We start from the raw sequence: 24711 nt of genomic DNA, 5'->3' as shown, positions 1-24711 counted from the left end.
TTGAGGAATTAGGCCCCTATTAATTAGGAAATTCCTCAATTGGAATTTCGCAATTCCTTTAGGCTCATCCTCTGACTACATGCACCCCCTGTACACTTTAGAATAGTCTATAATTGATAGTACACTGCCTTGGAATCTCCATCTCAACTGGGTAACTCAAATTATTTGCATGCATTATTTATTTTGGGCCGATTGATTAGTTAACTGGTTGATCATTGAGTGTGGTTGAAGTACACTTCCACAACATGACCTTCCACTAGTTCTTCCAACAATTAAAACTAGTTTAACTAACCATAACTCAATTTAACTAAAATATATTGCTACAAATTAGCAATCAGTCATACTGAACTGAACTCAAGCTTCCCCAAATTGAATTAACTAAGTTAACTAAATGACAAGTACCATGTCACCTCAGTTAATTACTTCCAATAATTTTGCTGAAGTGAATATTCAAAATTTCTCTAGTTTGATCAAGGAAAAGTCAAACTGATATTTTCTTGTTGCATTTTCAACATCAATTTCTTGAGTCGCCCATATTAGTGTTGTTTAGGATCTGTTTCCTCAACTGAATTCTAGCTAGTTCACATTCCAAATAAGATAAAAGGTGGCTTCCAACATCCACTTACTCACTAAGGGTACAAATTATCATAATGCAACCCCCTGCCAATAGGAGATGCCTTTCCTCATTCTTGAAGTAGTCCTAGGTAAGGAGTGCTACTGCACTCTACCAATTTCCTCAATTCTATTCTTCCCTTTGCCTCGTAATTTCTTTTTGCCAACTTTAGATGGGCCTTTACTGCAATTTATCCATAATACTTTATGGGTTACGACCTCCACCTTTTGCATTAACTCTGACATGCTCAACATCGATAACAACCTCCTTGCACTCGTGTAGCCTCCCTCCTTATCAAACTAACATCCCTTCATTCGATGTAGAACTGGTGAGTTTAAAACCAATTGCATGCTTATGACATTTTCCAGGGACATGCTTCCATGTCCCTTGCTTATTTTGTAGGTGGGGTGATGGCAACCATCCCCCCCTTTCACTGCTAATCACCCCATCTGAGGAATTAAATTCAAAATTTAAATAAAATAAATTTATAATAATATTATCAAATATTAAAATATTAAAAAAAAGTTACTATTATAAAATATCTTTCAATTAAAATTTCCCCCAAGGAGGGTGTGACGAGCCGACATTCCCCCTGCTTTGATATGATGCCAACTCACATGAAAGGGAGCTACAAATCCCACTATACTTGATGCATTGCATGTGCTCTTGTCACTTGAGTTAATCATGACATGAAGTTAACATAAGGTTAAACATCATTTATTGCAAGTGGCATAGGGAGATAGAAGAAGACTCAACAAGAGAATTCTATAAAATTGGCAGTTTTGGAGGAAAAAATTGACAACATAGATCGCAAGTTGACCATTCTAGCCAAGGGATCAAATAATATATCCTCCTTGGATGAGGGAAGTGGCCAAAGAGCGCGTATGCCTGGAGGTTCTTTCCAATAGTTGTTAGACTCAACACTAGTGGTCATTTTTGTCTTCTCATGTTGATGTATGTCAAGGTTTGGGACAACCAATTTGTTTTTATAAGTTCCTATTTACAATATGGTATGGTTAAACAAGGTGTTAGCAACCTCAAGGCTTTGAACTTATGTTACTAGTCTGGTTTCCCTTTGGCTAGACCAATAGAAAAAACTTTTTGGCCTACACAATCGTCATTTGACGTAATACAAAGTGCCGAACTTCAAAAAAATAAAATCTTCCAATTAAATTCCTATTATCACATTGTTTAGAAACACAATGAAATTTGCAGTTTTTAACAAAATTTCAAATACTTGATTTAACATAATATATAATTAGCACAACCACATTAGTAAATGTGGTTGAGATATGAGTAATTTTTCCGCTTTTGAAATTAATGGCTCTAGCACTACCACTTGTTTTATAAACTCATGCATTCACATGATGCCATTTGTTATTTGATAATTTGCATGATAAGTTCATAATTGTAGTAGGAAAATGTGAAAAAATAAACATGTATTCATATAATGTCATTTGTGAATTGATAAATTGCATGGTAATTTCATATTTGTATTGAATACATGTTAAAAGGTAAACATAGAGAAAAGATGAAGATAATATGCTTAGTGTCTTACATTTATAATTATAAGAAAATTTTAGAGGCAAAGCGATTTTAATCCTCGGGAAATAAGAAATAAGAAATAATAAAAAGCCAGCAAATTGCGTTTATTCATAGATCGCGTGGCCTAATGGATAAGGCGCTCGCCTCCGGAGCGGGAGATTGTGGGTTCGAGTCCCACCGTGATCGTTTGCGTCTCTGCGTTTAATTTAAATTGAAACCGAGTAAAGTTCATATACTCAGCTTTTATTTTGAATAAAATTGTTTGTTTTATTTTTCTAAATATATGAATATATTTTAATTTAAAAAAATTCAAAAAATTAAATTACATTATTATATTTTACTAATACCATTCAGTTGATTTTTTTGTTCTAATGTTATTTTATTTATTAGATTTATAATAACAACAGATTATTTTAAATAAAATTGTTTGTTTTATTTTTCTAAATATATGTATTATGAATACATTTTAATTTAAAAAAATTAACAAAATCCAAAAATTCAAAATATTTTGAATAAAATTGTTTGTTTTATTTTTCTAAATATATGAATATATTTTAATTTAAAAAAATTCAAAAAATTAAATTACATTATTATATTTTACTAATACCATTCAGTTGATTTTTTTGTTCTAATGTTATTTTGCTTTTATTTTGAATAAAATTGTTTGTTTTATTTTTCTAAATATATGAATATATTTTAATTTTAAAAAATTCAAAAAATTAAATTACATTATTATATTTTACTAATACCATTCAGTTGATTTTTTTGTTCTAATGTTATTTTATTTATTAGATTTATAATAACAACAGATTATTTTAAATAAAATTGTTTGTTTTATTTTTCTAAATGTATGAATACATTTTAATTTAAAAAAATTAACAAAATCCAAAAATTCAAAATATTTTGAATAAAATTGTTTGTTTTATTTTTCTAAATATATGAATATATTTTAATTTAAAAAAATTCAAAAAATTAAATTACATTATTATATTTTACTAATACCATTCAGTTGATTTTTTTGTTCGAATGTTATTTTATTTATTAGATTTATAATAACAACAGATTATTTTAAATAAAAATGTTTGTTTTATTTTTCTAAATATATGAATACATTTTAATTAAAAAAAATCAAAATCCAAAAATTCAAAAAATTAAATTACATTATTATATTTTAATGATACAATTCAGTTGATTTTTTTTTTTAATGTTATTTTATTTATTAAATTTATGATGATGATGATGATGATGATGGTTAACGTCCGCTGAGACCAAATAATGGTCTATCGGACCTAAAGAGACAAATTATCTATTTTGATTTAAGATTTTATTCCTATGCTCAAAAAGTTTGGAGAGAAGCCTCCCGAGCTCACTATAATTTTGACATTGTAAAAGGCTAGGAAGGTCAGTATTGTAACAAAGATTGTGAAACTGAGATCTAATGTGGTTATACGCGGGGCACTCTAAGAGGAAGTGGTTTTCATCCTCGATGTTCCTATTCTTACATATATGGCAGATCCTTTCCATCCATGGCGTTTTAGGAACTGCCCAACGACCTGTTTCACTATGGAGCTCATGAGAATTCGTTCTAATCTTTGCTATATTAATTTTCTTCTTTGAGCTAGTTAAAATAGAGAGATACTTTTGATCTTCTAGGGTGGGGTTGATGACCTTCTTATAATAACTTAATTTTCTTTTAGCCGCTAAGTCTTTCTCACACCACATTTTATCTTTGAACTTAGAAGTAACAATATCTTTAATGTTATTTATGTTTTGCAATGCATCATTTTCGTTGATCTCCCAATAGTTTAACCAGGCCCTTGTGTCTTTATGCCACCCTCTTTATAATAACAATGGATTATTTTATCAGTACATTTTAATTTTAAAAATTTATCAAAATCCAAAAATTTCGAAGAATTAGATTAAATTATTATATTTTACCAATACAATTTAAATTCAGTTGATTTTTTTTTGTTTTAATGTTATTTTATTTATTAAATTTATAATAACAATTGATTATTTTGTTTTAATGTTATTTTATTTATTAAATTTATAATAACAACGAATTATTTTATCAATATAATTCAAATTCAATTGATTTTTTTTGTTTTTTTTTATTATTTTGTTTATTAAATTTATAATAACGACAATTATTTGTTTTTAAAAGATTCATATTCATATGTTTAATTATTTATTACTATTATATATATATAATCTTTAAATTTAAATCTATAACTTATTTTATTTTATTTATTTATTTTTATTTTATTTTATCATTTTATCATTCACCCTTTTAATAAAAATGTAAACCTAATCTTGAAGTCAAATTTTACTTCTCTTTCCTTTTCTCTTTATTCCATAATTAAATTGTAACCATAAGAAGGAACACACTTAATATTTTATTTCAAAGAAGGAAGCATGATTCACATTTCACATTTTTATCATGAGGACGACATTGTAAATATTTATGGATATGAAAGTTATTGCCATTAGTTTATATATATATATATATATATAATTTTGTTTAATTTATATATATAGTTTTGTTTAATTTTTGTGGATAATTAGAATGGTAAATTTTAGTTATTAAGTTTGTAAATGGTTTTAGAAGTTTTTTTTATAGTGTTGAATAAATTAGATAAAAATGTATTTTGAATGATATGGAACTGCAATTGCAATTTCATGTAAAGTTGCCTTGCTCAATTTCAAATATTTTTCTAAAAAACTAAAAAGAAGACATAAAATATTTAGATATGTTTTTATTGCAATTTTAATAAAATTTATTAGGCTTTTATTTTTATTATTTTAATTTTAAAATATACTAGGCATGTGTTGATGTTTGAGTTCAAATTCATTTCAATGATATGGGATTGTTGGTTCAACTTATAAACCCTAATATTGGGTTCTATCAATAGTAACACTTTAGAATCAAACAGATGAAACGTAATTATATTTATTTTAAGATTTTTCACAATGGAAAATTATATTATATCTTTTTAAGGCTAATTTTAGAAGTTGATCTTGATTCTCCCATTAAGTGCATTAAACAAACCTTTTAGAGGTCAAAATTTTGCAACTAAAGTCCCTAACCACTTGTAGTTATTCTATTCATTTAGAACTCTTCAATGGTCCAACGAACACCTTAATTAGAGTTTGTATGCGAGAGTTATGCTTCTAGAAAGTTTACATGTGCTTTGACCATTGTTGTGCCAAGTGCATGTCACATCATCTATCATTATTTAGACATGTGGAGTTAGTTGTGTGTGGGTTTTAAGAGGATTTTAGAAAGTCCAAAACTCTACGACTAATTAGGATTTGGGGCATGCAAAACCCCTAATTATAACCCTAGACAACCATCAAGACATGTTAAAAACTATGTTGCAAGCGAAGAAGTATGTTTTCTTCCGAGTGCATTGAATTAGTGTTTCATCCTTGAGCAAGGAGGAATAACAGAGCATCATAATATAGAAGAGAAAGAAGTTAATCTTACAGTGGCCTATCACATTTTTTCTATTATAAGGTAGCCAATATTTCTTTGTATCTTGTTGCATTATAAATATGAGAATAAAAGAGCAAGGCATAATCATCATTCTTCTTAGGTATTCTTGTGTTGGGTCTCCCATGGTACATCAATTGTTCATTGTTTTGATGGCATACTCATTTTACAACTACAATTTTCTCTTAATATTCTTATTTAATTTTCTTAACAAACATAGTATGTGGATAATATCATGTATCAATCATAAGCACATGGACTTCACCTTATTCGCCAATTTCTTATTATGTTCACTCATAAAGGAGATTTAAAATTGTCAAAATATAGAGTTAATATATTATATGTATTGAGGTGGTGCATGGGATGTGGGCTATGGGTTATGGGGTTTTTATAAGCATTGGAGGGTAAAAAAGCGGCATATAGTAAAAAATGTTTTTTTTTGGGAAAGATATATTCAAAGGAGGATTCCACAAAAGGATTTGGGAGGTATTTATCAATATTTAGTACAGTTAGATGTATTATTTAATATCGCATGAATGCAGATGTTATGTAACAAAATCATTGAGTGGATAACCCATGATCATAAGTAATCATTGCATAATACAATATAACCTCATTGTTTTTGTAATAGCATGTTAAGATATGGTATGATGAACTATTAATTCGACTATCTATGGTATTTTAAAGATCATGTTGGTATCAACATAGTTTTTCTATGGAATATTGCAGGATCCTCATATTGACATAAAGAAAGTAGTCTCAAATATTAGCAATGGTGGATGGGTACAAGAAAAACCCAAAGTAAGATTCAAAGGGGGATTTTTCAAGATTAGAAGTGCAATTTTTTCACATCTCCAAAAATATGGTGATAATAATGGAAAATTTAGAGAGGAAGTTTAAGCCCATCAAAGAGCTTATATGTTCTAAAGAGGATATTAACTCTAACATGAAACCTAAAGATAAATAAGATATACAAAAAGAATGAGAGAAAACAAGACTAGTGTCTAACATGATATCTTCTCTACATTCGTTCAAAGTGTAAGCAAAAGTGGATATCAAGCCCTACCAGGGTGAGATCAAAATGATGAACTTCAATCAATGCATGCAACAATTTCTTTTGCATACATAATTTAGGATAAGTGTAGATAATATCATTTTCCCATTAAAAGATTGAAGGTCATGACCAAATATGGTTAGAAATCTATACATAAATTGGAGGTCTGTAGGAGCCCCCATAAGGGGTGAGGTGGGATGTGATTAATGGGAGTCAACAAGCTGAACTTCAAACCCAAAAATAATTGGAGGGGGCATGCCAAGTCAGCACCCCCCCCCAACCCACCACTCCCCCCCCCCCCCGAAAAGTATAATTAAAGCCACTTCCATTGTAATATTTTCCATGATCGACGATAATGGGATTTAGCCACTATTGAGTTGCATTAACTCTTCTTATGTGCTTGATGATATGGATTCTTTGAAAATGCATACGATAATAATGCATCTAAGTTTAATAGTTTTTATGGCTCTCAACATTCCAATTTCACTGAAGTGTCGAGAGTTTGATTTCACAATGCACCTAGTGGGACTCTTATGTAGCCACGAAACCTTTTTTGTTATTTTCATCCTTACCTCTAATCAAGTTGGCTGACTATCCATTTCCCTCTACTTTCCACGTCCTTAGTTGGATTTCTTCTCTCAACGACTGAGTTTATTTGTTGCAACTACTTTGGAATAAATCTCTCACCTTTGTCTACCACCCTCACATCATGGTAGACTCGAATATTTTTGTGTATTGTTGCTTTAAGCAATAAAGATGCCACACTAGCGTAGACACTATTGTGGGGGGGTTTACTTACTATGAGAATAGAGGAGGGCACAAGTTTGCTATCATGCAAAATCTTTGCCCAACATTATCATGAATAGACCTTACAAGTCATTTATGCAAAACTCAATGAAGCAAAATGATATATAATAGGTGAATGAGGTTGTTTGTTAGACATGGATATTATGGCTGAGGTGGCCACCTAGATACGTGAAATAGGTCATAACAGGGGAAAGTATTACCAATACATATAAACAATTTATTTATATGGGCATATGAAAACCCTATTAGGAAGAGTGCTGCTAGACAGGAACAAGGCTAAAGAGGATATTCTACTAATGTTGGATGAGCTCCAAATTTACATGAAGAACTTAGATCATCACATGTAGAGAATTGGTGACCATTTGGGCCTACTCCCCAAACCCAATCAGTTCCCATTAGCATGGCAAGCAACCAATTCAGGCAGAGCCCTCAAACTCATCCTAATCCACATGTTCTATTACTAATAATCCACTTTATTTTCCTATTTTTATGTTTATTAGTTTGTTATATTCAATTAGCTAGATAACATCCATATATGGGTAAGAAATTTTGTAATTTTTGGCTTCCATTTTTATTAAAAACTTGGAAAATTAAGAGTTTAAGGCTTTGCCACTAGTCTAGTTTCCCAAGTGGTAAACCAAGGAAAACCATGACTATGAAGCTTTTATTTTTATGAAATATAAATAGAATCATAACTTCACAAGAAAAAAATATAATGTAGGAGAAGTGTAGAAAGTATCATTTTACTATTAAAATATTGAAGGTCATGACCAAATTTTGTGTGAAATATATACATTGACACTACGTTGGAGTTTCATAAGCTAATAACCAAGTTGGAGGTATATAAAACTATTATCAAGTCCTAGTTTCACCCTATTGGGTATGAAGAGGATTAGAGGATTCCTGGGCATTACAATTGGGAAAAACAATGACAAAGTATGAAATAGTAGACTATTGAGTAAAATAGAAAACAACCAATTTAATTGAGAATGTCTCCAAGAACTTAGATGCATTTCTCAAGTATTTGGATAGTGTACATAGTCATTCAAGAAAACAAGTAATTTCCTTTAAACCTAACACCATTGATGAAATGTGTGTGAACGAAGAATATCAAGAGATGGACAAAGGGTATGGACAATCAAGTGGCTCTAGGAAAATGAATTAATGGGATCTTCCAAGGAGGGATGAAAGAAGTGAAATGGAAAGAGAAGAAATATTAATGTCACTTAACATAAATGCAAGGATCCAAACAACCACTATAACCATTGTATCATTGTTGTTTGTACCAAACTTCGATGTAGCCCTCAAGCATTTAGATAGTTTACATAGCCTTTCAAGGATGCAAGTAATTCCGTTTAAACCTAACACCATTGATGAAACATGTGTGAATGGGAAATATCAAGAGATAGGCAAATGATATGGACAATCAAGTGGTTCTAGGAAAATGAATTAATGGGACACTTTAAGGGATGGAATGAAGATGTGAAATGGAAAGGGAATAAATATTGATGCCACCTCACATCAATGCAAGGATCAAAACAACCATTATAATGTCTATAAAATTGTTGTTTATACTAAATAAAAATGTTGAAAGCTACACCCTAAGTTGAATCCAAAGAACTACAAGAAGGATTTGAAGAAGAATAACATGTTAAGCATGGATTTAGTTAACAAAATAGAGAGAAACTTAGATATACATGAGTATATTGTCAGCCATATAATGTAGATGAAGGTGAACATGAGAAACATCTACCAAATTAAAGAGAATTAAAAGAAAAAACTCTTCCACATACACACATAAATGTTGTTAAATATTGAGAGGGGGGTGAATCAATATTTTAATTTTTTGTACTATTTAAGACCTTTACTTATACATGTGAATTTTCACTATTGTAAAATTATACAACAATGATAAGCCACACATAATCAAATCAACGCATATAACACAATATATTTATCATGGAAAACCATATGGGAAAAAACCACAAAATATGTTTTTCTTTAGATGATGATTGTAGGTACCAACCTACACTTACAAGATTTGCAAGAACCCACTTGCAGTAGACACCTATCCCATTTAAAAATTGTAGGCTACAATCTACTAGAGATACCTATCCCAAAATGTTTGTAGGAACCCACCTATTAGGAACACCAATCCCCTCTTGGTTGTTGATTTTATTTTTTGTTGTTGTTTCTAATTAAACTACTCTCCGCTCCTGTCTTTATTTTGTCCCTCCATATTCACACTAGCTTCTACTATCACTCAACAAACACATGTGTCGTGCCTATCACCCTTACTATATCTCTTACACATTCATGAATATTTCATTGTAATCATACTCATGGCTTACTCTACTTTTCACATTCTCTTGATATCTCAGTTGCACTTCTTTTACTTATGCACAATATTAACAACTTCACCAATTGTTCAACCATGTATTTAGACAACATGAACTCTTTCACAAGTCCTATATTTACCATAGGTATCAACCCAAAATATTTACCCATTAAATTATGCTTTGAATGAGTCTTATCCTGCATAGCTTTCCAACACAGTGAGGAATCTTCTTTCACACAACATCTTTCTTTTTTATTCCATTGAGTGTTTCTTACTCTTTTTGTTGGATATGTGTTATATTATTAGAGTAGAAACAAGAATAATTCCTCAAGAGGGAGATCTAAATCTCAAAGAATAATTGCAAAGGTATGGTAGAAATGTGAAAAAGAAGGTTACTACAAAAAATATTATAGATCTAAAACTCTTGAGAAAGGAAAGGGATCTGATGATGCTCCTCATGTAGAGGAAAAAACCACCTAAGATGAAGGTGAGGATGTGTACATGGATTCTTCTAGTACACATGTAGATCATGAGGCATGGTTCATTGACTTAGGTGCATCCTTTCACATGACTCCCCATAGGGAGTGGTTCTATGAGTACTAGAAATATGATGGTGGTGATGTATTCATAGGTATTGATAGGAAGACCAAAGTCATATGATAAGGAAAATTGAAGTTGAAGCTGATAGGTGGAAGGATTATGACACTTCCTGGTGTTCTACATACTCCATGATTGGCCATAAATATGTTTTTTGTAAGCAAGATGGAGTATTCAGGTGTAAATACAATGTTCGAGAAAGATACCCACAAGATGGTTCGAGGAGCACTGGTGTTGATATTATAATTTTAGATCGAAACTATGTACAAGTTACTGGGAAGTACTGTTATTGATGGGTGCAACAATTTGTTGTTCTTAAAAGTGGAGCAAAAAATCTTGTATTATCTAGTTAAAAGACTATACTTTGGCATCAAAGACTAGGACATATTGGAGAGAAGGGCCTTCAGATACTACATGGTAATGGTATGGTAGAAGGTATGTCTAATTTCTCTTTGCATTTTTATTTATAAGAACATTATGTAAATGGGAAGTAGAATCGAGTGAGTTTTTCCTATAGTGCTAATAGGGCGGAAGAAATATTAGAGCTTGTGCACAGTGATGTGTTTGGACCTGTGATTGGGTAAATCTATGTATTATGTCTTGTTTAAAGATGACTTCTCGAGGAATACATGGATATATATACTAAGGAAGAAATATGAAGTCTTTGACAGGTGTAAAGAATTTAAGGCTCTAGTGGAAAATCAGCTAGAGAAGAAGATCAAGGTGTTGAGTACAAATAATGGTGGAGAGTTCTGCAAGAAGGAATTCAAAGACAACTCACCTCATCAAAATGGATTTACAAAAACGATCAACAAGATCTAATGGAAGAGGCAAGAAGCATGCTCATTGGTGCTATATTAGGGTAGAAATTTTGGGCAAAGGTAGTGTATACTACATGTTACTTTTTTAACATATCACCTTCGATAATGTTGGAGGGCATGTATCCACGTGAGGCATAGACTGGTAAGAAACCCTCTCCTCTCTCATCTCAAGGTATTTGGATGTGATACATATGTATATGTTACAAAGGAGAAAATATCCAAGTTGGATAGTAAATATGAAAGGTGCATCTTTATTGGGTATATAGATGGTTTAAAATGTTACAAGCTTTGAAACTGAGAAACAAAGAAGGTTGTGTACAATCGAGATGTGGTATTTATAGAAGTGAAGGATGTCATGAAAAAGGAAGTACTACCAAGGGAAAATGAACTAGAGAAGATATAATTTGACTTAAAGGATGAATATTTAGAGTCCATAGAAGTATAAGAATCACAAGAAGTAGAACCACACACTCCAGTTTTGAAGAGATTAGTTCGCGAAAGAAGCAAATTAGAGAGGTATACTCCATATGATTTATGTTCTAATTTTGATTTATCTATTATTGATGAAGATCCCATAAATTTCAGGGAGGCGATGGATTCAGAGGATAGAAAACTCTAAGAAAAGGCCATGGTTGAAGAAATGGAAACCTTAGATAGAAATGAGGCTTAAGATCTGACAAAGTTTTTGGATTGAAGAAAACCCATTGGAAATAAATGAGTGTTTAAGAAGAAGATGAATTCAAAAGGAAAAGTGGAGAAATACAAATCTCAACTACTAGCGAAAGGTTATTCCCAGGTGATGGGAATTTATTTTGGTGATGTTTTTTCTCCTATTGCCAAGTTAGCACATATTAGATTAATTTTATCTATTGATGTCGATTTTGATTATGAGGTAGAATAGATGGATGTAAAGACAATTTTCCTACATGAGGATCTAGAAGAAGAGATCTACATGAAGCAATAAGAAGGCTTTGTAGTGAAGGGTAAGAAAGAACTAGTGTGCAAGTTAAATAAGCCTTTTTATGGGTTAAATAAATCACCAAGGATGTGGTATCAAAAAAATGATACATATATACAGGGACTTGGATTTACAAGCAGCAAAGTAGATCATTGTGTGTATTATAAATTAATGGTGATCGTGTTATTTGTTTGGTCTTATATGTGGATGATATGTTCATGATTAGAAATGACAGAGAAATTATCCAGGACGGGAAGATCCAGTTGCCCTCTAAGTTCGATATGAAGGATCTTGGTGCTGCAAACTTCATTTTAGGCATGGAAATTAATCAAGATTGGGAAAAGATGAAGCTATGGTTAAACCAGAGGAAGTATGTTGAGACAATATTCCAAAGGTTTAATATGCAGGAGAGTAAATTGGTGAAGGTTCATTTTCATGCATGTGTAAAGTTATTTGAAAATTTTTTTCCCAAGATACAAGAAGAGGAAGAGGACATGTCCCATGTTCTATATGCAGGTGTAGTTGGTAGTTTGATGCATTAAACAGTCTGTTCAAGACCATAAATTGCACATGAAAAGGGGGTACTGAGTATGTTTATGTCAAAACCAGGGAAGGAGAATTGGATAGTAGTAAAGCGGGTTTTCAGGTTTCTTTGTGACACTAGTAATTATGGTTTGTGCTATGAAGGAAGACTAGGATTGGATAGAGTGTTGGATATACATGGATTTGTTAATGAAAATTGAGTTGGAGATCTGGATCATAGATGATCTACAAGTGGGTACGTGTTTAACCTATTTGGAGGATAAGTCAATTGGATAAGCAAGAGACAAAATGTAGTGGCACTTTCAACTATAGATGTTGAATACATGACAACGACTCATGCAAGCAAGTAAGTTGTTTCGTTGCAAAGTTTATGTTCAAATTTGGGGTTGGTACAACAAGATATAAATATAGATTGCGATAGCCAAAGTGAAATTTTCTTGGAAAAGAACCCTGCTTATCATTAAAATACAAAGCATATTGATGTTCAGTATCACTTCGTGAGGGATATGTTGGAAGGAAAAAAGGTGTTGTTGGTAAAGGTGGACACTTTGAAGAATGTTGCAAATTCATTGACAAAGTCTGTGAGCACTGGGGAGTTTTTCTGGTGTAGAGAAATAATGGGAATTGAAGTCCTGGGGTTTTCAGGGGAAATAGCTCCTCTCCATGGAGTTCAGGGAAACGCCACAGGAAAAAAAATGGTGGATCCACCCATGGTTTTGTGCATGGTTTTATGCATGATGGTTTTTCCCATTGTATTTTGTAGATCCATTTAAGGGAACTATGGTTTTGTTCTAATCCAAGATTAACAGATTGTAGGTTTATGAATGATTTAGAATGTATATAATGTATTGTAACATTTAAAGGAATATAATGAAAAATCAATTTGTTTTTCTTGGTTTTGGGTTCCAGGAGAAAAATATTTGTGCATATTTTTTTCTCACCATTTTTTTTTAAGAATTGTTTTGTAGGATTTTTTTGTATAAGGTTAAAACCTTCACTTTGTTCAACATTGTAGTATTCATGCCTTCACTTTTGTCTATATACACAACTAAGACCCTACATACCGAGATATCAACTCTGCTTTATGTTTTGTAATGATAATAAGTCACTAGCTTTCAAGACCACACTTTCTTCTTTATGTGGAAATGTCGTTGTGACTGCTAGCTAAAAATATAATACATTTGGCAATTTTACTAACAATTATTTCCTAATACACTAGTGAGCCAATAAATTGATACCTCTTAGGGTTGAGCTCATTACCTCCGTGACCACATGTTGTAACTAAGAGCTAAACATATCGGACATTGGGAGACAGACTCCAATTCTTTTTATAATTTGTTGTAAGTTGAGGCCCATTAACTCTTTGAATGCCATACTTTAACTTCAAATGACCTCTAATTGTGGCCTCAAGCTATTTTCTATTAGGTATTGGTGGATTGAATTTACGGCTTCCTTTCCAAAACATTAATACAATGAGAAAATGAGGGAATTAAGCCCTTAGGTGTTATCCCTTAGTGCCATGTGACTTGGTGTGAGGACTAGGGGTTGAAACTCATCTGGATATCATAATATTTTGTGAGTGAACAATCTTTTCTGATATTCCAAGTCCCTAAAGCTCTTAGGAGATATTGCTTAGCATTTCATAATTGAGTGTTGTCCCCTACAAGTGGATCCTATCAGATGTTGGTGCAAGCCCTAGACTAAAAACAAATTGTTCAAACACTTTGATAACCCGTGATTTGATTTGGCCCACCTTGCCACATCACCTACCATTGTGCTTGCCACATAATCTTCTATGGTGAATCAATAATTCCAATGTGTCTAAGTATTGATGTGTACTTTCCATGTGTCACCTAATATTTGTCCAACCAACTTGCCAAATCTATCATAAACACCTACCACATGTCATCCACCATTGTTTCCATGTCATGGTCTTCACCACCTAGAACCCCACATCATCACTAACATGTAGCATGCCACATCCTTTTGATACATCTGATATTGGTTAATCGAAGGGTATTCGATAGGCCAAAATGGTCTGGTGCCTAATAAAGCATGCACTTTGTTTATGTTGTAGTCAACATGCTAAGGGCCAATATGGTTAATAGGCTAAGGCCCAACAACCTAGGGCTCGACATGTCAGAATACTAAGGCCCTCTATGTGGGTCATTAATTGATGGTAAGTATTTTCATCGATTGTACTCTGTTGCCTTTTCTTTGTTGTATTTTATCTACCACCTTTCTTATTGCCCTCTATTTCTTGATCTTAATATGACTCCTCCTCAACTTGTCCTCTGCTACTTGATCATAACATGTCTCCCCTTGAGATGTCATAGACATTAATGACAACCCACACTACCAACAATTTCCCCCTTTTTATTGATGGAAACCCATGGAATCTAATCACATTTGTCAACTTGTGGTCATGTCAATGTGCAAACTCTCAATTTAGGTATGACTACAAGTTCTCCAATTACCTCCTAATTACTTAGCAGATAAATGAGAAAATGTGTATTTAATTACCAATATGGTGTTTGTATGGAACTTGTGATCCGTCATGCAATGCATATGATAATACAATGTTGTTGAGTGTCAATGAGGTTGTAGTATCCTAGATGAGTGTTTCACAAAAATATATTAATGTATTTTACAAGTCATCGAGGACAACAAACCACACTTGCATAAATTAAGTGTCACACTTGCAAAATTGAATAACATGCTTCTACCTAGTGGGCATAAGAAGCTAAACAATGTAACCCCCAACACAAGTATAACAATCCATGCAACCAAAAAGTAAATCACATAGACATAAATAAATCACATAGGCAATCAAGTGGTGACTTGCTCAAGGTTTGTGGTGATCCTGATCCCTAGAAAAAACATGCATATGAAAAGGTAGAATGCTAATAAAATGCAATACAAATAATCCAATCTAATAAGATATTTTAAAGACAACATTGTAAATCTAGATAACATAGTAAGTGAAACACAATCCTCAGAAACATTGTAAATTATCTATTTATATTGATTAATTAACAACATATATAAACATAGTTATTTATCTAATTAGAAAGTTGCAGTAGCATAAAGAGCTAGAGTTAATTATTAGAGTTAGATGAGTATAAAGAAATAGAGTAATTTATCAAATTAGCAAGTTGCATCAATGTAAGTAAACAAAGTAAATACTAAGTTAACATAAATATAAATGAAACTAGAAACTAATCTATATGGTTAAAGGAAATACCTGACTAAGGAGGGGGCCCTACCTCCTTAGGTGAGGCGTTATTTATAAAAGCATATCGCCTAAGTTAATAAAAAAATGCATAATAAAAAAATGGAACAAGATCATAAACTTTATATTAATTGAAACACATAATGCACACTACAATTATTTTGTCCTCCCCAGCTCAAGTAGAGCAGGGTGTCTTTATACACAGTAATGTAGTCTTAATTTAATCAAGATATCAAATAACAAACATGAAAATATTTTGATTCTTAGGTTGTTCCTTCTTGGTTACAATAATTTCACTAAAAAGTAGAAAAGATCAGATAAATGTTGACTCATTTAGTTGTTGTGACAAGTGGTGGTTGGGTTGATCTTCAGTTGCGATCAACCTTTCTTTGTTGGGAAGCCAAATACGTCTTGTCACTTTCTTTGTTGGGTGGTCAAATGATCAACATGCATTTGTCGATGATAGCTATGTGGCTGGAAATTGGATGGAGGTGCATTGTGATAGCTTTCCTTGCGTTGCAACAATTATCCTCGATGATCAATTGTCAAGGTGTTGCAACATTAGACTTAAGCGTGTTGTAACACCACTTATGTTGGCTTTGTCATGTTGCAACACTGCACTTCATCATATTACAACAACAAATTTGTAGCAATGCACTCTGTCATGTTGTGGAACTGAACCCTGTTTATGTTGCAACAACTAGGGCTCCAACTCTTTCTCTTTAGTCATGTTGCAATAACATAAATTGTGGCACATGCTCTTCAGTTGTATTGCAATAGTGAGAGTGGTAGTATAGTGTTGTGAAAATAAGGAACCTGGGGTGTTGGGGTGTTGCAGTGATATAGGGGTATTTTTGCAACTTGAAAGTGTTGCATCATTACAAGAGGGTGTTACAATAATTATTTTTTATATTTGCTTCATGAGTACCTACCTAAAGTGATTCTCACAAGTTAACATCAAAAGGAAAATTCCTTCCTAAATATATAAGAATGAACATTAAAGTGACATAATTGGAAGATAATTGTACATTAAAAAAAATGCATCAATATGGCAAAAATAGGTGATGGAATGGAATAAAAATGGAAAATGGTACTCAAAAAGGTGTTGGATAAGTGTTCAAAGATGCCAAATTGGGTGCTCGTCAACGACCTTCAATCTTTAAAAGGGAAAATGATATTTTCTACCTTCTCCTATATTATTCATGCAAAATTAAGTTGTTACAATCATTGTTTGAAGTTCATCATTTTGATCTCACCTTGATAGGGCCTAGTATCCACTTTTGCTTACACCTTGAAAAAACACAAGGAATTTGTGCTATTAGAACTTGGTCTTATTTTTTCTTGTTCTTTCTCTATATCTTATTTATATTTAGGTTTTACATTAGAGATAATGTCCTCTTTAGAGATGATAAGTTCCTTTATGGATCTAAACTTGCTTTCTCAAATTTCCATTGGTAACATCATATTTTTGAAGATGTTAGAGACTTAAGCTTCCATTCTTGAAAATCTTCCTTCTAAATGTTCCTTTGGGATGATATCCTACCCGCATGCCATTGTTAATATTTGAGGCTACTTTATTTATGTTGATCTCAGGATATTGAAATATTTAATAGAACCCTAAATATAACTATGTTGATACCATCATGACCTTTAAACTATCATGGATAGTCCAATTGATAGTTCATCATAGCATTGATTAACATGCTACTACAAAAATAACGAGGTTGTACAATGTATTGTGCAATGATTGTGTATGATTAATACATAATATTATTAGCATAGTGCATTATTTAAGACAAATAGCTAAGAATAATAAGAGAAAATAATAGTTGTAAAATGAGCACACCATCAAAACAATGAACACAAGATGTACCATAGGAAAGCCAATGTAGGAAAGCCGAACTAGAATGTGATTATGCGTCACTTTTTTTTCTCATATTTACGATGCGGTAACATATAAAGAAATATTGAACCACCATATAATAGACAATTTGCGATAGGCCATTATATTATCAACTTCAAATTCTTCCTCTTCTCTATTACGATTTCCCACTCTTCAACTCTATTCACGGATGGAACAATAAATCAATGTATTCAGAATGAAACCCCTCTCTTTCCTTATAGCTTATTTTATAACATGTCTTGAAAGTTGTTTAGGTTACAGTTAGGGTTTTTACATGCCTCAAATCCTAATTAAACTAATCATTTTGGAATTTTTGGAATATGCTTAAGAGTGTCAACATTAGCTCCACATGTGTGACTAATGAGAGATGATATAACCTCCAATTGTTATCACAATGGTTAAAGCACATGCAAACTTCCTAGATGCATTTTTCTTGCATACAGACTCTAATCGAGGTTTTATTTGGACCATTGGAAAGTTGCAAATGAGTAGAACAACTATAAGGGGCCAGGGAATTTAGTTGCAAAGTTTTGACGCCCAAAAAGGCTTGTTTAATGTTGAAAATAAGTTTTGGAAGTTTTAGGAGTCCAAATTAACAAACTAGGATCAACTTCTAAACGTTGGCCTGAAAAGGACGTGGCTATACTTTTCCAACCTATAATGTTCCAAAAAAATAATGAATTATATAATGGTTCATTTTAAATCTTCAATCCCATGTTGATGCAATTTGTAAAATATGTCATTTAATTCCCAAATTTTGTAACTATTTCTCAATCTTGTTATTCTAAAGTGTTAATATTTGATATTATCAATATTTGTGTTTCTGGGTTGAAATTAAAGTGGGATTAGGGGACAATCGAATCTCACTTAGGTGAAGCTGAAATCAAACACCAACGCATGCCTCTTATATTTGAAAATTAAAATAATAAAAACAAACCAAATAAGCCTTATTAAAATTATAATATTACTAATAGCTTTCATATCCAAATATATTCACATTAATCATTTTCATAATAAAAATACGAAATATGGACAACGATTCCTGTTTGAAAAAAACGTATTATAAGTATGTTCTTTAGAGTTTTTATAACTTAATTATTGGATAAAGAGGAAAGTTATAAACTTTGAAGCTTCAAATTGAGTTAACTTGTACTCTTAATTCTAGTGTGTAGGTTTTCACTTTGAGCTTTCTAGATTTAAATCATTTATACTATTTAGATCCAAAGAGCTCAAGCACATTTTACCTTTAATTTTAAGCACATTTTACCTTTAATTTTAATGGTGGAGAGTATTAGCCATGTATTTATAGCGATGATCATAAAAAAAATATTTTCTTCTATTTTCTTCTATGATGTACAATTCCATCTAACAATCTCATATTTCCCTTTGAATATTTCCCTTTGAATATGAGCCTCTTAGATGCATTTAACTCATGATACAACAACCCATTCACTTCATCAACATACTCATATGTTTGAAGGTGGGTCAAAAACCATGAGGTACATTATCCATTTTTTCATACAAAGTGCTCACATTTAATTTTTTCGGCATCTAAGTAAGGATCATGGGTTGAAATCAAATAATGGATCATGATACTTAGATGTCATACTTTTTTTCTTATTTCACCTTGGTGGTCATCTTTTATTTATAGTCTAGTGTAATCACCTTATAACTTTTTTTTCATTATCCAAGAGGGGCATGACTAGGGGGCCTAGATGGAGATATCGTTTCCATATCTTTCCATACTTAACACTTCATATCTATCATGTTCTTTGTTTTCCTCTCTTTTTGGCTAGTTGCCACCACTTGTATTGTTTTCCTATTTGCCTCATCCTGTAAGAATAAGGGGCTTGAAAATGCCCCTTAGGTTGATGCAACTGTGAAAGGAAAGAATATAAGAGCATGTGACAAATGTTAAAATGTTAGAAATATATTGGAGAAAAGAAAGTTTCACTTTATGTGTATTTTCTAGCTATAATTTAGGGCTTCAATCTAGGGTTTTAATTATTTTTATATGCCTTTTAACTATATAAATTCGTTGTAATTAATTCTCTTGTTTACTATAAATTTAGTCCTCATCTTTCACTATATAATCATAGTTTTTGGGGCTATATTTGTTGTTGTTATAAATTAGTTGACTGCTGCAATTTCTATTTTTACATGCTAGTTTACTTCAACTAAAGGTGATTTCTTGATTGTGTGTGTTTGGGGACATTATTTGATCCTTTATTGGTTGGCCTAAGCCTATAAACAAGCCATAAGACTCTTCAAAATCAAATCTAGAAACTACAATGAAAATCCATTATAAATTGTAATTGCTTGATTTTCTAGACCAATGGTAATTGAAGTCTAATCCTTAGGCGGCTATTGAATTAGTTTACTTGGGTCAATTGATCCATAATAACTACTATGAAATCCTCCCTTGTGTTCGATAACCATCTTGCATTAAAATGAGGGGAGTAGTTTCTAAGGTGATAATGATGACATTCCCATCATTGCTCATTGTCTAGGTCACCTAGTGAGGCTTTTCATTAAGGTGTTAAATTTGGTTGTAAGATATTTTGCATCATCCTCGGGGAGGATTTGTGTCCTCCCCAATATTTGAAGTGATCCAAGTGGATATTGGTGGCCACTTGCCTATTCCACCTAGTCCTCTAGTCGGTTTCATCTGTTTCCTTGATTATAGCAGCATTTACTATTTAGTAGTTTTTTGGGTCTTGAACTTTCAGAGTTGTTTTTACCCCCTCAACAATGTTTTTTTATGTCCTCGTTAGGCTTGTAGCTATAGATAGGGGCTTGCAAAAAATCTTGTAGTACTCGAAGATATATTTCCAACGAGGTATCGTACACGCCAAACATAGATCATATGACGAAGTTATGACCCCCTGCCCAACTAACCCCAGTGGGGCCCAAAAACTCTTGGCATTCCATCTCCTGGGATTAGGGTTTTGGTTCTTTAGGGTTTTCCCTTGTTGTTCAATAATAAAAAGGGAACTTGAGCCTCATTGTAACATAGTTTAGAGGCATGTAGCCACCACATCTCTTATAAGAGAGAAGCTACCATCGCTCGAGCTAGTTTATTTCCCTTCTTTATGTAAGCATATTTCGGTTCTTTGATATTAATGAAATGAAGTTTTATTTTTGTTGCTTCTTTGTGTTTATGTTTGTATTTGTATTCTGTTGCATTGCCGCATAAGTATGGATCAGTGGTATCAGAGCGGTATGCTCTTTCTTTGTTTTTCTTTGCATGTCCCCAATGAGGTTAGGGTATAAGGAGTTAGGGCTCAAACTGGTTGAACCTTTGCAAGACCAACCCTGAAAACCCCGACGAACATGGAAAAAGAAATTAAAGATGAGGGAGCAAGAGGTCCTTTCAAAACATTTCTTGAATAAGCCCTCAAGTGATGCAAGAACGCGATGATGGATAACTTTTCCCATATCCTTCGGCGACTACCCACAGGTGACACATCTTCATCCAATAGCCACTCTAGAGGCGCCACTCCCTTGAAGGTACAAGTCAATTTTGACATCCCCATATTTGAAGGCTAAATAGATGCATATGCCGTAGATAGATGGTTAAATCTGTTGGAAGGATATTTTTTGGTTCATGACTTTTCCAGTCAGGAAAATATTACTTTTGCACTTCTCAAAGTTGCCCCCCATGTTAAGGATTGGTGGGAAACCTACTGTGAACAGAAGGATGAGAAGGAAACCTCACTATTTTCAGCTGCACCCACTTGGAATTATTTCTGAAATGCCATCAAGGAACAACATTACCTCATCAGGAGCTATGAATATAAATACATAAAGTGGACCACACCGAGGCAGGGAAGGGACCATGATGTGCTGGATTTCACACATATTTTTCATACCATTCATACAAAGTTGGGTATCAGTAATTCTAAGTGGCATTTGGTATTCAAGTACCGCCATTGTCTACACAGGTACATCCAGGACGAGATGGAGTTCTTGGACATCTCCTCGCTTGAAACCACCTATCGACACACTATCAAGATTGAGCATAAATTTAAACAAAAGAAGTGAGACTTTGGATCTGTGAATTCGAAGCAAGGGAAAGGTGCCCCCAAACCATAGAACAAAGGACAAATACAAGGCAGGGCGACCCAGGATAACCCGCTGAAGCTGAAAGAAAAGAACCACACCATGAAGACAAAAAAGGACATATGGAAATGATGTGAGCTCCATAAGATCCCCACTAACAACACAAGTGAGTGTCAAGCCAAGCAGTCACTAGTGGCTGAGTTGAAGGCTTCCAAATCATATTATTGGTGTGGATCCTAGTGCCACCATTGACACCACCAAGATCCATAAGATTAAGCCGAAGATCTAGAGGAGGGGGAGTGTCTCTTCCACTCACAGGTGTGGGTGAAGGGTTCTCCACTACATTTCATTGCAAAAGTGGAAGCCAAAAGAACCTTACTTCAGCAGAGCTTGTGAAATGGTTGGGCCTACCGACCACAGTACACCTGAAACCATACACCATCAGGTGGCTTCACCAAGGACAAAATCCCCACGTCAGCCAATAGTGTCGCCTTCCTTACAACATCAAGCCCTTCAAAGATGAGGTACTTTGTGATGTTTCTCCTCTTGAATTTTGGGATGTATTATTAGGCCAACCATACTTATGGAAGCGTCATGTTGTGTATGAGTCTAGGCCTCAAACTTGTATTATTTCTTTGGGTAATAAGTTATATAAGATACTTAATGTATCACCACCTACCACCATATATTTTATCTCTGCGAAGAAATGAAGTAAGATCATTTCCCAAACCGGAAAAGTTGTCTTCCTTATGATTCACCCTCAGGGAAAGAATAATATTGTGGCCACATCCATGACCTCCAGGTAGGGCTACTCCGCACAACAAAAACAAATGGAAAAGGTCATGGATGAGTTCAAGGACATCTTCACCTCACGCATAGGTGTGCCCCTACACTATCAGGTCAAACACTCCATTGATCGGACCCTAGGCACGCTGCCACCAAACGGGTTGATGTATCAACACTATGTTCTAGAAAACGATGAAATCAAGAGGCAGATTCATGAGTTGTTGCAGAAAGGGTACATCAAGCCAAGTTCATCACCCTGTGGGAGCCCGATCATGTTGGTACAAAATAAATACAAGTCTTGGAGACTCTGTATTGACTATTGGGTGCTAAATAAGATCACTGTCCGGAATAGGTATCCAATCCCACAGATTGATGACCTTTTGGACCATCTCAAAGGGGCCAAATATTTTAGTAAGATTGACTTGAAGTTTGGTTATCACTAGGTACCAATCAAATCCTCTGATGTATGGAAGACTTCATTCAAATCTAATGGGGGCATTTTTGAATGGTTGGTCATTCCTTTCGAGTTGAAAAATGCCCCCACAACCTTCATGAGGCTGATGGATAACATCTTACAATCCTTCACCAACTCATTTGTGGTAGTGTATTTGAACGACATCCTGATCTTTAGCTAGAGTTGGGAGGAGAACCTCCACCATATTCGATAGCTCCTCCAAACCTTGCAACAACACAAATTGTGTGCCAATTTGGAGAAATTTACTTTTGGTATGACCCAAGCTCAATATCTGGGGTACATCATTGATGAGAGGGGTGTGAATGTGGACCCAAACAAGATACAATTTATTTGGGATTGGCCATTTGCAACCACTCTAATAGAGCTCCATAGCTTGTTGTGTCTTGCCAATTTCTACCATAGGTTTGTGTTGGGGTTCTCTCATATCACTTGGCCTTTGAGTCAAGTCGCCAAGGGTTGAGTCAAAGAAAAGTTGTTGTTGTTTGAATCCAAAAAGAAGGCATTTTTTGAGTTGAAGCATCGCCTCTGCTATGCACCAATACTCACATTACCAGGCCTACAACAACCATTTGAGATTGAGATAGATGCCTCTGATTATTCTATTGGTGCAGTTCTTACTCAGCAGGGGCATCCAATGGCATATCACAGTGAGACACTTTCAGACAATCCGAAAGTATGCTACCTATGAAAAAGAGATGTATTCCATTGTGCAAGTTTTCTGACAATGGAGCCATTACATTATGGAGAAGGAAATAATCATTCACACATACCAACGACCCTTGTAGTTCATACATACACAAGGAAATTTGCAGAACGATCGCCATCAGAAATGGTCCACATACCTACAATAGTTCCATTTGAACATTAAGTATAAGAAGGGCAGTACCAATAATGTTGCAGACTACCTCAGCTGACCGCTGGTCATGGTGTTGACCACTGTGCTCGACTTTGGGGGACATGAGATTTAGAGGTGGTTGCATATTTACAAGAGCAATCCATAATTCAACAAAACATATTAGATGCTCCCGGAAGGCAAGCAAGTTCTTGATTTTCACCTCTAGGGTGCATTGTTATGCCACCTAGGACACCTCTATGTTCCTTCAAGTGAGCATGCCAAGATGATTTTTGAGGCACACTATAGTCAGGTAGGTAGACATTTCAGAGTAGAGAAAATAGTGGTAGTGTTGCAAAAGTATTTTTATTGGCTGAACCTTCAACAAAATGTGGGAAGTACATCAGATCCTGCACTACCTGCACCATTTCCAAACTGACCATCAAGAAGCAAGGCCTATATACTCCTCTTCCTACTCCTAGTCAGCCTTGGGAATCCATCTCCATGGATTACATGTCAGGCCTTCCTTCCACTAAGCATGGAAACAACTACATTTTCATGTTCATCAATACATTCTCTAAGATGGCCATTTTGGTGGCCTGCAAGAAGAGTATCATTATAAAAGCCACTGCTAATCTCTTCTTTGAATGCA

At 33.6% G+C, this 24711-nt stretch overlaps 1 non-coding gene across 1 annotated transcript; it reads left to right on the top strand.

Annotated features, from left to right (window-relative positions):
- The first annotated feature begins 2271 nt into the window (after nt 1–2271).
- TRNAR-CCG (transfer RNA arginine (anticodon CCG)) lies at nt 2272–2344 on the top strand. The gene has a single exon. It is a non-coding gene; the product is annotated as a tRNA-Arg (tRNA).
- The last annotated feature ends 22367 nt before the right edge of the window (nt 2345–24711 follow it).

Source organism: Pinus tabuliformis, chromosome X (assembly GCF_031772625.1).
Source record: "Pinus tabuliformis cultivar Carrire ecotype Pingquan chromosome X, CPIR1, whole genome shotgun sequence".
Lineage (NCBI taxonomy): Eukaryota > Viridiplantae > Streptophyta > Pinopsida > Pinales > Pinaceae > Pinus > Pinus tabuliformis.
This window is presented reverse-complemented; position numbering and strand designations above follow the sequence as displayed.